This window comes from Tupaia chinensis, unplaced genomic scaffold (genome assembly GCF_000334495.1).
Source record: "Tupaia chinensis unplaced genomic scaffold, TupChi_1.0 Scaffold000105_1, whole genome shotgun sequence".
In the NCBI taxonomy this organism is placed as follows: Eukaryota; Metazoa; Chordata; class Mammalia; order Scandentia; family Tupaiidae; genus Tupaia; species Tupaia belangeri.
Window position 1 is genome coordinate 4,864 of NW_006159569.1, and position 9,494 is coordinate 14,357.

Here is a 9,494-nt window from a genome sequence, read left to right on the forward strand (position 1 = left end):
TCCCTCTCCTCTTGCCCTTCCCTTTTCTAAAGCTCCTTATTCCCAAAAGCACAAAACCCAGTGGAAGAGACCTGTCCTGCCAAAAATTCTTCCCCCACCCTGAACTGCCATCCATTAGTCCCAGTTTTGTACTCCCTGGGGCCAAGTAAAATGAATCTAATCACTCTTCTTCATGACAACCCTTTAGATATTTGAACAAAGTGATCATGTCCCCCCAGAGCATTCTCTTCTTCAGACAATACATCCTCAGATTATTTCTCCATGTGACTCATGTTCCAGGATCTTCAGTGTCCAGAATGTCAATGTGACACCAGAAAATTCTAACATAGATTACGGCAGGGTATAGAGTCACCTAAAATCTGCATTGTGTGTTCACCAGTGCATCTAAGTACATTACCAGTATCTCTGTGTTGAAAGTTGTCAAGTTTATGATTCAGTAAAATATCCAGGTGCATGATGTGTGTGCAATTTGTATGTGTAAGGTGTATACATAGTATTCTCTCTTATTCGCTTGCTCATTCTCTATCCTACAAGAAAAGATCTATGTCCATAGTGTCTATCTCAGGTGCATATTTTGAGAATTACCAGAGTCTATACATAAACTGCTTAGAACAGTGCCTGGCCTGTGTAAGCCATAAAGGAATGCCAGCTATGATTCCTATTTTATTCTTATCTGAATTGACACAGTCCATCTGCCAAGAGATAGGTTGTGGGGATACAATGATGTGTAAACTATGATCCTGATGACTCTCATCCTTAAGGAAATTAGAGCTCGCGGGAGGGGGGGGTCAGTTTTTAATATTATGGTTTAAGTCCTATATCAGAATTAGGCACCATGGTGCACAGACACAAAAGACCATATTAAGCCCCTATTGGTGGTGAGAGGAGAAAAAGGCAAGGAGTTTTCTTTCAGGAAAATATTTTTGGAGGATAGGACCACCCATGAGCATGGAATTTCTGAAGAATACATTAAAATTAGTCAAAACATGATGAAGGAAGCTTGTTCTAAGTAGAGGGACAGCATGTGCAAAGACAGCCATGCCATGCATGTGGACTTGTGGATATGGGCAGAGTGTGGGGGTGGCTTCAGGAAATACATACATTAGAAAACGCTAAATATCCAGTCAACATGAAGTGGTCATCTTATGATTATACTATGAGACAGGATGCTTGTCCATTCACATTCGAGAACTTTCCTTGCAGTAACCGATTAGGGTGCTGTTATTCCTACTGCCACTGCTTTGTGTTTTCTATTTATGATATGATATTTGAGACCGACACTGGTCAGATACAACACATAAGTCCTCCCGAAGGCCACACCGTTAACAAAAGGAAAGTCAAAGATGTTTATCATAACAAAGCAATTACTGAATGCTGGGCATAAGGATGAGGAACAGGGTTAGAAGTAAAGGGATGGAGAGGACAGACTGCTCTTTTCAGTTGCCTTTGTGCTTTGAAATTATACTTCCTTCTAAGTGATGGTCTGGCTAAATTTCTCTCTTCCCTCTACCAGAATCTTTTGTAAATATGCAAACTTTTAGCTTAAAAAATAGTCTCACTTCATTTTATACGTCTGCCATGTCCACAACAGTTTTATCTGATGATTGATTATTTTTATAGCACATTGTTCAATGTTTGCTTTCGTGACTCATCTGACTTAAAGAAATTAGACTGCCTGGGTGCATTTTTTCCCTTTCATTGATGTGAACAAAGCTATGGGAGGAGAGCATTACACTGTAAACACACGTGGTATATTTTGCTTCTTTTGATAAACATTTCTTAGTCAATCAAAGACTGCATGTACAAAAGTCTAGGTGACTACACAGCACATAGTAAAGAACTAGTAACACAATTTGAGACAGTTAATGGATTCTGCTTTTACTCTATATTTCCTTTGTATACGAAAATCTCTTTTGAGACTGTAGTATGACCTCTGTGATATTTTTCCCTCCTTCTCCTCTTCTGTCTTCATCTTTTTTCCAGGATTCTTCCTTCCAACAAACTCAATGGCAGTAAACTGTAGCAGACAATTATTGACTATCTAAGTTTGCCTGTATTCTTGAGCTATAGCAATGATGTATCAACAGTTATGGGTTTCTAACTGTCTCTTGTAGAGAGACAGAAGTGAGACCCACAGCACAGCAAATAATACATGGAGGCAGGATCACATTATAGACAAAGCACCCTGTGCGAACAAAAAGGTCAGGGGCTATTATTTGGAAATCTATGATCCCTCAACTCAGTTCTCGTAGATGAGAGATAATGAGGAGTAAGAGGGAGAAGAGGAGGTGTAGATGGAGAAAAATATTCACTATGATTTTTGATATTCTTTTTTTTTTTTTTTGGAGAGGTTTTCGCTATAGGGCGTGTGTACTCGCCAGACATACAGAGAGAGACACAGAGACAGAAAGCAAGAAATCACCCCCCAGGGGGGATGGTCACGCCACAATCTCTTCTTCTCCATTCTCCTCTCGGGATCTTGGGCACGCACGCACACGCACCCGGCGTGAGTTTTAAGCCACTGGGTCCGGGATGCAAACCGCAGTTGACTACATGGGAGTCCAGCGACATAGCCATTACGCTAACTGCTGGTTCCCAAGGATTTTTGATATTCTTAGAACTACAAATCCTCACTCTTTCTCTGCAGCAGATAAGAGGTCATTGTCATTTTACAGATGTGGAAACTGGAGGTCCACAAAAAAGATGATTTTGCTCATATCAAGAAAGAGGCATAAACAGGACTCTTAATTAGGGCAACTCAATTTCCGACCTCAGGCACTATGACATGGAATTCTGCTCTCTGCTTTCTTTCCTGAAAGGAACAAAAAGATGAGAGAGATGGGATGAGTGATGGTGTAGACCTTTTAGGTAAGAAAGAGGGCAGGTAAAAATCTCTACATTTTGCGAACAGCTACAGGTCACTGACAAATGGCCCCAAGTGATACTATTAGGGGACCTATGTGACCTCCACACTGAGCTCTAGGGTAATGTGAAAGTTTCTGTGTGTCTTCTGGTTATTACCACTGCACTGTGCTCTCCTTCCCCTGTGTCTCAGGATGGGACTCCAACTGACACAGAATCAATATAAATGTATCCTCTGAACATAGTTTTGAAAAACTATGTCCCCAGAGTGGTCATAATCAGTAATCATGGGCTTTTAGAAAGAAACTGGCATGTAGAAATCTTTTGGGCAACCCTCTTATTTTAGACAAGAAGAAATGGCTCAGAGAAAGAAAGGGAAGTCCAACTCAAAGTTCAGAACTCAAATCCCCTGACTCAGAGATGAATGTTTTCCTATTTTTAACAACTAAACATCAGGTGGTACTGCCTTCCTGACCCAGGAGGATATCTGTGGACACAGGCAAGGAGAGCTTCCCAGTGCCCAAAATGCTTTCATAAAGCTACAGGTTTGGGAGTCTTACCCCCTTCTACACACACACACACACACACACACACACACACACATGCACACATGCACACACACACTTTTGCACTCACATACCTGCTTATGTACCAGACTTCTCCAAGCCAGTAAGAAGTACCAATTGCCTGAGTTAGTCCCATAAGAATAATCCTTGACACGCTCTTGCCTGGTGCAACCAATTCGACTTAAAAACCTAATTCCATTTCCAAAACACCCAGGACGTGTCCCCTTCTTTCTAGCTTTTCCTAATTCCTTTGTTGTTGTTCCTTAGTCCAACCTGAGCCTCTCTCTCCTAGTTAAGTGGAGCTGTTTCTGCACATCCATTCCAGCTCTAATCTTCCCTCAACCATAATGCCCTTTGTTAACAAGGACAGTGAGACAATTCCTGCTTAAAACAACCACAACCAACTCAGTAACTTCCCACTGTTTAATTTGAAATTCTTTTCTTGTTCAGGAATGCTCTGGATTGCCCAACTCTGCACTTTCCCAACACTCATCATTAGCCCTCTCTCTTTTTGGTTCCTACATGCTCTGAATCCATCTTGCCTTGAAACCCTTGTACAATCAATTCCTTATTAAATATCGTCTCCCTACACTTAATTCTAACTCCTCTGTATATTTTAGTTCACAACTTAAAAAAAAACAAAAACAAAAAACAAAAAAAAAACCCTTCAGATAGATCCTCATTGACTTCCCTTTATCACTTTCCCCATATAAATTAGGAGCCCAGTTATAATCCCTGAGCAATGAAATGACATTTAACTATTCATTTTTGTTAGCAACTGTTTGAGTAAAATGTTCAATTCTCTACGCTTTCTTGTATTCACCTACAAAATGGGCATAACAATACTCTGCAGAGTAGGTATAAGGATTTCAATGAAAGCACTTACTAGACATTCAATGAATTAGTGACTAAAAATGTTACTATTGGGGCAGAACTGTGGTGCAGTGGCAAAACATGATGCCTCTGTGAGGTTGACTCACATGGGAAAGCTCCAGGTTTAGGTCTGGAGCCTCCCTAAGTATGCTGGGTGCATGCAGGCCCATGATTCAGGACTGTGAACCTGAGAGTTAGTCTTGGGGTTAAAATCCTGTTGGCTATTGAAAATAAAATCTCTTTCTCTCACTCACTTATAAAAGAAATATTTTTAAAATGTTATTCTTTAATTTGGATTTTTTTTTTGAGAGGTTTTCACTACAGGGCGCGTGCGCTCGCCAGACAGACAGAGAGAGAAATAGAGACAGAAAGCGAAAAATCACCGCCCAGGGAGGATGGTCATGCCGCAATCCCTTCTCCTCCATTCTCCTCTCAGGATCTTGGGCATGCACGCACATGCGCCCAGCGTGAGTTTTAAGTCACCGAGTCCGAGACTTGAACCACAGTCAGCTACATGGGAATCCAGCTATGTAGCCATTACGCTAGTTGCTGGTCCCTGTGTAATATTATTTCTAAGAAGAAAGTTCTTGAGTCACGTGTGCATAAAAATATACAGATGCTCCTCAGTTAACGATCAAGTTACGTGTCTAGACTAGGCTGTTAAGTGAATTGGTCGACATGTGAGGAGCTTAAAGGCAACTGTCTTCTGCTGGGTCATGGTGCCATAGGGTAAGTATTTTTCAATAGCTATCACCTGACATCACACCAGAATAATGTAATTTTATCCATACAAAAAGCACATAAAGACCAGCAGATGGTATAATGGTTATGTTGCTAGATTCCACATAGTTGACCACAATTTGAGTCCCGGACCCAGCAGCTTAAAATTGACATAGTGGATGTGTGTGAATGCCCAAAATCCCGAGAAGAGAATGAAGGAGAAGGGATCAAGGAAGGCATGGTTATACCCTCTGGGGGGTGATTTCTTGCTTTCTGTCTGTCTTTCTGGTGAGCACATGTGCCTTGTAGCAAAAAATCTCTCTCTGAAAAGAAAAAAAAAACGCCCATTAGATGAGTACCAGAAAGTAACAAGACACCACAACACAATAATATTGGGTTGTCAGAAAAGTAATGACACGTATTTGCATAGAAAAACATAGAAAATATGTCATGACTTTGCAGATGACCTAATGTAAATCCAGTGTAATAATTTTTATTTGTTCTAAATACTGTGATGGATGCACAGTAAAGTACAAACTTATAAACAAAATATGTAGGTTTGTGTGATTGTAAACACACTGAAGAAGTGGTCATAGTCCAAGAGGTTGCTACGCAGGTAGATGGTTAAGTGAGGAATGACTGTACTGGGTTTTGCCCTACCTTGTAGTATAGGAAGATACCACTATTAGCTCTTAGCCCTCAAAGAAGCAAGTGAATAGGGAGCGAGAAATATACCCAGCAACTGGGTAAAGCACTGATTACTCACAACCTATACCGGACAAATTCAACCACTGAATCTAGCACTACTGAATAAGGAAAAAAATATTAGACAGGCTATTCTGTTGGGTAAGGATGAGTTCTGTATTCCCCTTGCCAATACTGATAGTTAATGGTTATGAAAATTGAACACAGAGCTCTCTTAAATCCTGTTGTCCAAATCGCAGACTATTTGCAAAGCAAGCCAGTACCAATCTTGATTTTGAATACATTTCTAATGGTTCTCCTGGAGAGCAAACACATTTAAATGCACCTATTCACAAGTTTAGAAAAGAATGTAAATGTATGCACATATGAAGGGAACATTGAAATAGCCTTCTGTGAGGTGTTTTAATGAAACCAATCTCTTAGTCCATACAGCAAACAAACTGAAGTCAGAAAATCAAAAGCAGAATTGTCATTATGCATACCTGTCTACTTCATTTTAGGAAACTCATATGTTCTAAAAAGTTGTATACCATCATTTTGCAAATTGGATTATGTTTTTAAAAGCACTGAAGGAAGTAGGTATTCTAACTAGCTTTCAAAGGAAACCTTTGGTAAATTGAAGATTCATTCTTTGTAATGTGAATAATTGGCATCATTAAATTCACTTTGTAAATAAGGGACACTTGTACTGTGTTTAAATTCAAGCAGATGACCCATCTGCTTTTGGTTTAGGGATTCATTCATTCAGCTAGCATTATTCATGCATTTACTATTCATAGATTCATTCTACAAATATTTACTGAGTGCCTACCATATGCCTGGCACTATGTTAGATACTCAAGATACAGGAGTAAATAAGAGAGATTATGTACTTTGCCCTCCTGAAGCTTGTAGCCTAGTGGGGCAGAATGACCAACAAAAATAAGTAAATAAACAATATGCAGTACAATTTCAAGTAGATATATGTATTATAAACAAAAGTAAAGCAGTCTGAGGGAACAGAAAGTGATAGTATGAAGGAGATTGGAGAGGGCATTTCTGTTGCCGAGAGAGAGAGAGAAAAACATTCATTAGATAGGCAAAATGAAGGAGCAAGCCATGAAGAATAGGGAAAGGGTGCTCCAGCAGAGGAAACGGCAAATGCCAGTGTCTTACATTGGGAACACTCTTGTGTTTGAACAATAGCAAGAAGGTACATGGTGCCTGAGTGATCAAGGAAGAGATTGGAATATCAGCAAGATGGATGATGGTCCATTCACATAGCATCTTGCAGGCAATGGGAAAAAGGTGTGTGTAATAATGGCACTTTTTGGAAGGGGAATGCATGACCCTGGGAATCCACAGATTTCTACCCAATGTGGAAAGTGATGGTTTCCAAATAGATCGGCATGCTTTTACCTTCCTCTTTATTCTCCCTTTCTTCTCTTACATTCTGTTTCTATCTCTTTTCTCTCTTCCTTCCTTTCACTACCCACCCCCCCCCTTTTTTTTTAAGAAAGATTTTTGCTATGGAGCACATGAGCTTTCCAGAGAGACAAAAAGTGAGAAATCACCTCCCAAGGTGAATGGCCACACTGTAATCCCTTCTCCTCCATTCTCTTCTCAGGATTTTGGGCATGCACACACCCACGACCAGAGTTAGTTTTAAGTTTCCTGGTCTGGGACTTGAACTGCAGTGGATTACATGGGAGTCCCCCAATGTAACCATTCTGCCATCTGCTGGTCCTTCCTTTCACCTTTTTATCTTCCATCCTTCAATAAAATTTACTATGCACTTATTGTGTGCTAGGCACTACACCATGGAGACTGCATTGGGTGTGGAGGAGAACTCTTCTCACCTTCTGCCTCACACTCCCAACTACGTGAAGACCTGAATCTGTTGCAAGAGCTTCTCCTCAAAAGGCAGGTAAACCAGACAACTTGTGAATGAAACATCCATAATGTGGAATCCCTGTTTCCCTATCAGTTGCATTAGAATGGACAGCCTGTATCATTTCCTTATCTCAACTCTCTCTTCTGTAAAATAGGGACAATGATACAGATCTGGAAGCAATGTTTTGAAGATTTTAATTTTAGAAACACATGTTTCTGTAATGTAAAACTAGATAAATAAAAGCTAGTGATTGATATTGCTACATTATCATATTCCTTGCTTTTTAAAAAATTTTTCCTTTCCTGCTTGAAACTTGATGTTAGAAAAAGCAGAGCTGCAAGGATTTGGTCACCTCTGATTCTCTCTCTGCTCTAAAGTTCTAGGGTATTGTATTCACGACTATAAGATATGAGCTATGGGACCAGAAAACCCAAGATGGTCCAGAGTGGAGGGATGATGGAAACCCATTTCTGCCTGTAGAAGACTGCACTGGTGGCCTCGATACTTTACTTGCTCCTGTAGCCACACATTTTGCCATATAATTCTGAAATTTTTCCCACAAAACAAAAAACAACCACCACAAAAAAAGCAGATTTCCACGTCTTAACTTTCCACCTGACCATGTAATATGCTTTGGCCAAAAGAATGAGGTAAAAGAGTTTCCGGTTCTAAACCTGCACCTCAAAGGGTCATGCACGTTTCTGCCTGGTTTCCTGTGCAGTTTCTACTACCATGGGAACATGACCATGTTAGTCCCAGGAAGGGAATAAGAAACACAGGGAGCCAAGCTGAATTGCCCCAGCCTGGTCCCCAGTGTGGACCACGCAATCCCAGATCTCTGAAAGTAAATAAGCATTAAGTCACTTAGTGCTGAGATCATTCATAATCTAATATTACTATGGTGATATTTGACAGATACATTGGTTTCAGTTCACTCAAAATATTCATTAATTGATTCAAAAATATGTATTAGATTTCTGCATTTTACGTGTAAGGCACTGTGTGAGGGTCTGTGGATTTACATCCCTATGCTCTCGGATAACTTATAGTCTAGAGGGGGCGGGAAGGGGGGAAGACAAAGAAATATTATAGAGTTGGAAAAAAGTATGATTGAGACAAAGCCTACCTAGAGTCAGAGCTTAGCCAGAGATGATTGGCTGATTGCTCCTAGTGACAGAAAGTGAAATAGCAACTCTGAGATGCTTTGATTTTAATTAAAGAGTAGGACTTAAAAACTCCAGAATTACATGTCTGGAACATTCCTCCTCAAAGCTCATCTTGGGCAAGCTTTTATTTACAACTAAAGAAACTGAGGCTCAGAAAAAGCGAATGACTTTCCCAAGGTGACTTGATGAATTTCTGACAGATCTAGGATATGAGCTCAGGGCCTCGGTCCCCTAAGTTGGCACACCTAATTCTCTGTGACCCCAAACAAGCATTAGAGTGTCAGTAAATTTTGAGCTGCCCTATATTCTTGGCCAGAAGTTTTATTACTAATCCCATTTAAGATAAGATTAATCTCTGTAATTATTATAATTCATAATTGTAACACGACTCCTTTCTTGCTCAGGTCATTTAAAGTGTGATAATAATCAGATCTCATAATTAATAATAGTAATTAATTACTTTTATTTATTGAGCCTATGCTCCAAGCACAGAGCTTTTTGCTCTGGGTATAGCTTCACACTGAACCATAGCAATCTAGGCATAGATAATAACTTCCATTGTAGAGATTTGCAAACTATCTCAAGGCAATGAAGTTTTTACTCCAGGTAGCAAGTGGCAAAGTCAGGAATCAAAGGCCTGATCAAAGGCCTTCTAGAATTCCACTTTTCCCTAGGGATCCAGCTGTGGGAATGTCCACCTGGAGCACTTGATTGAGAAGTGACATTCCT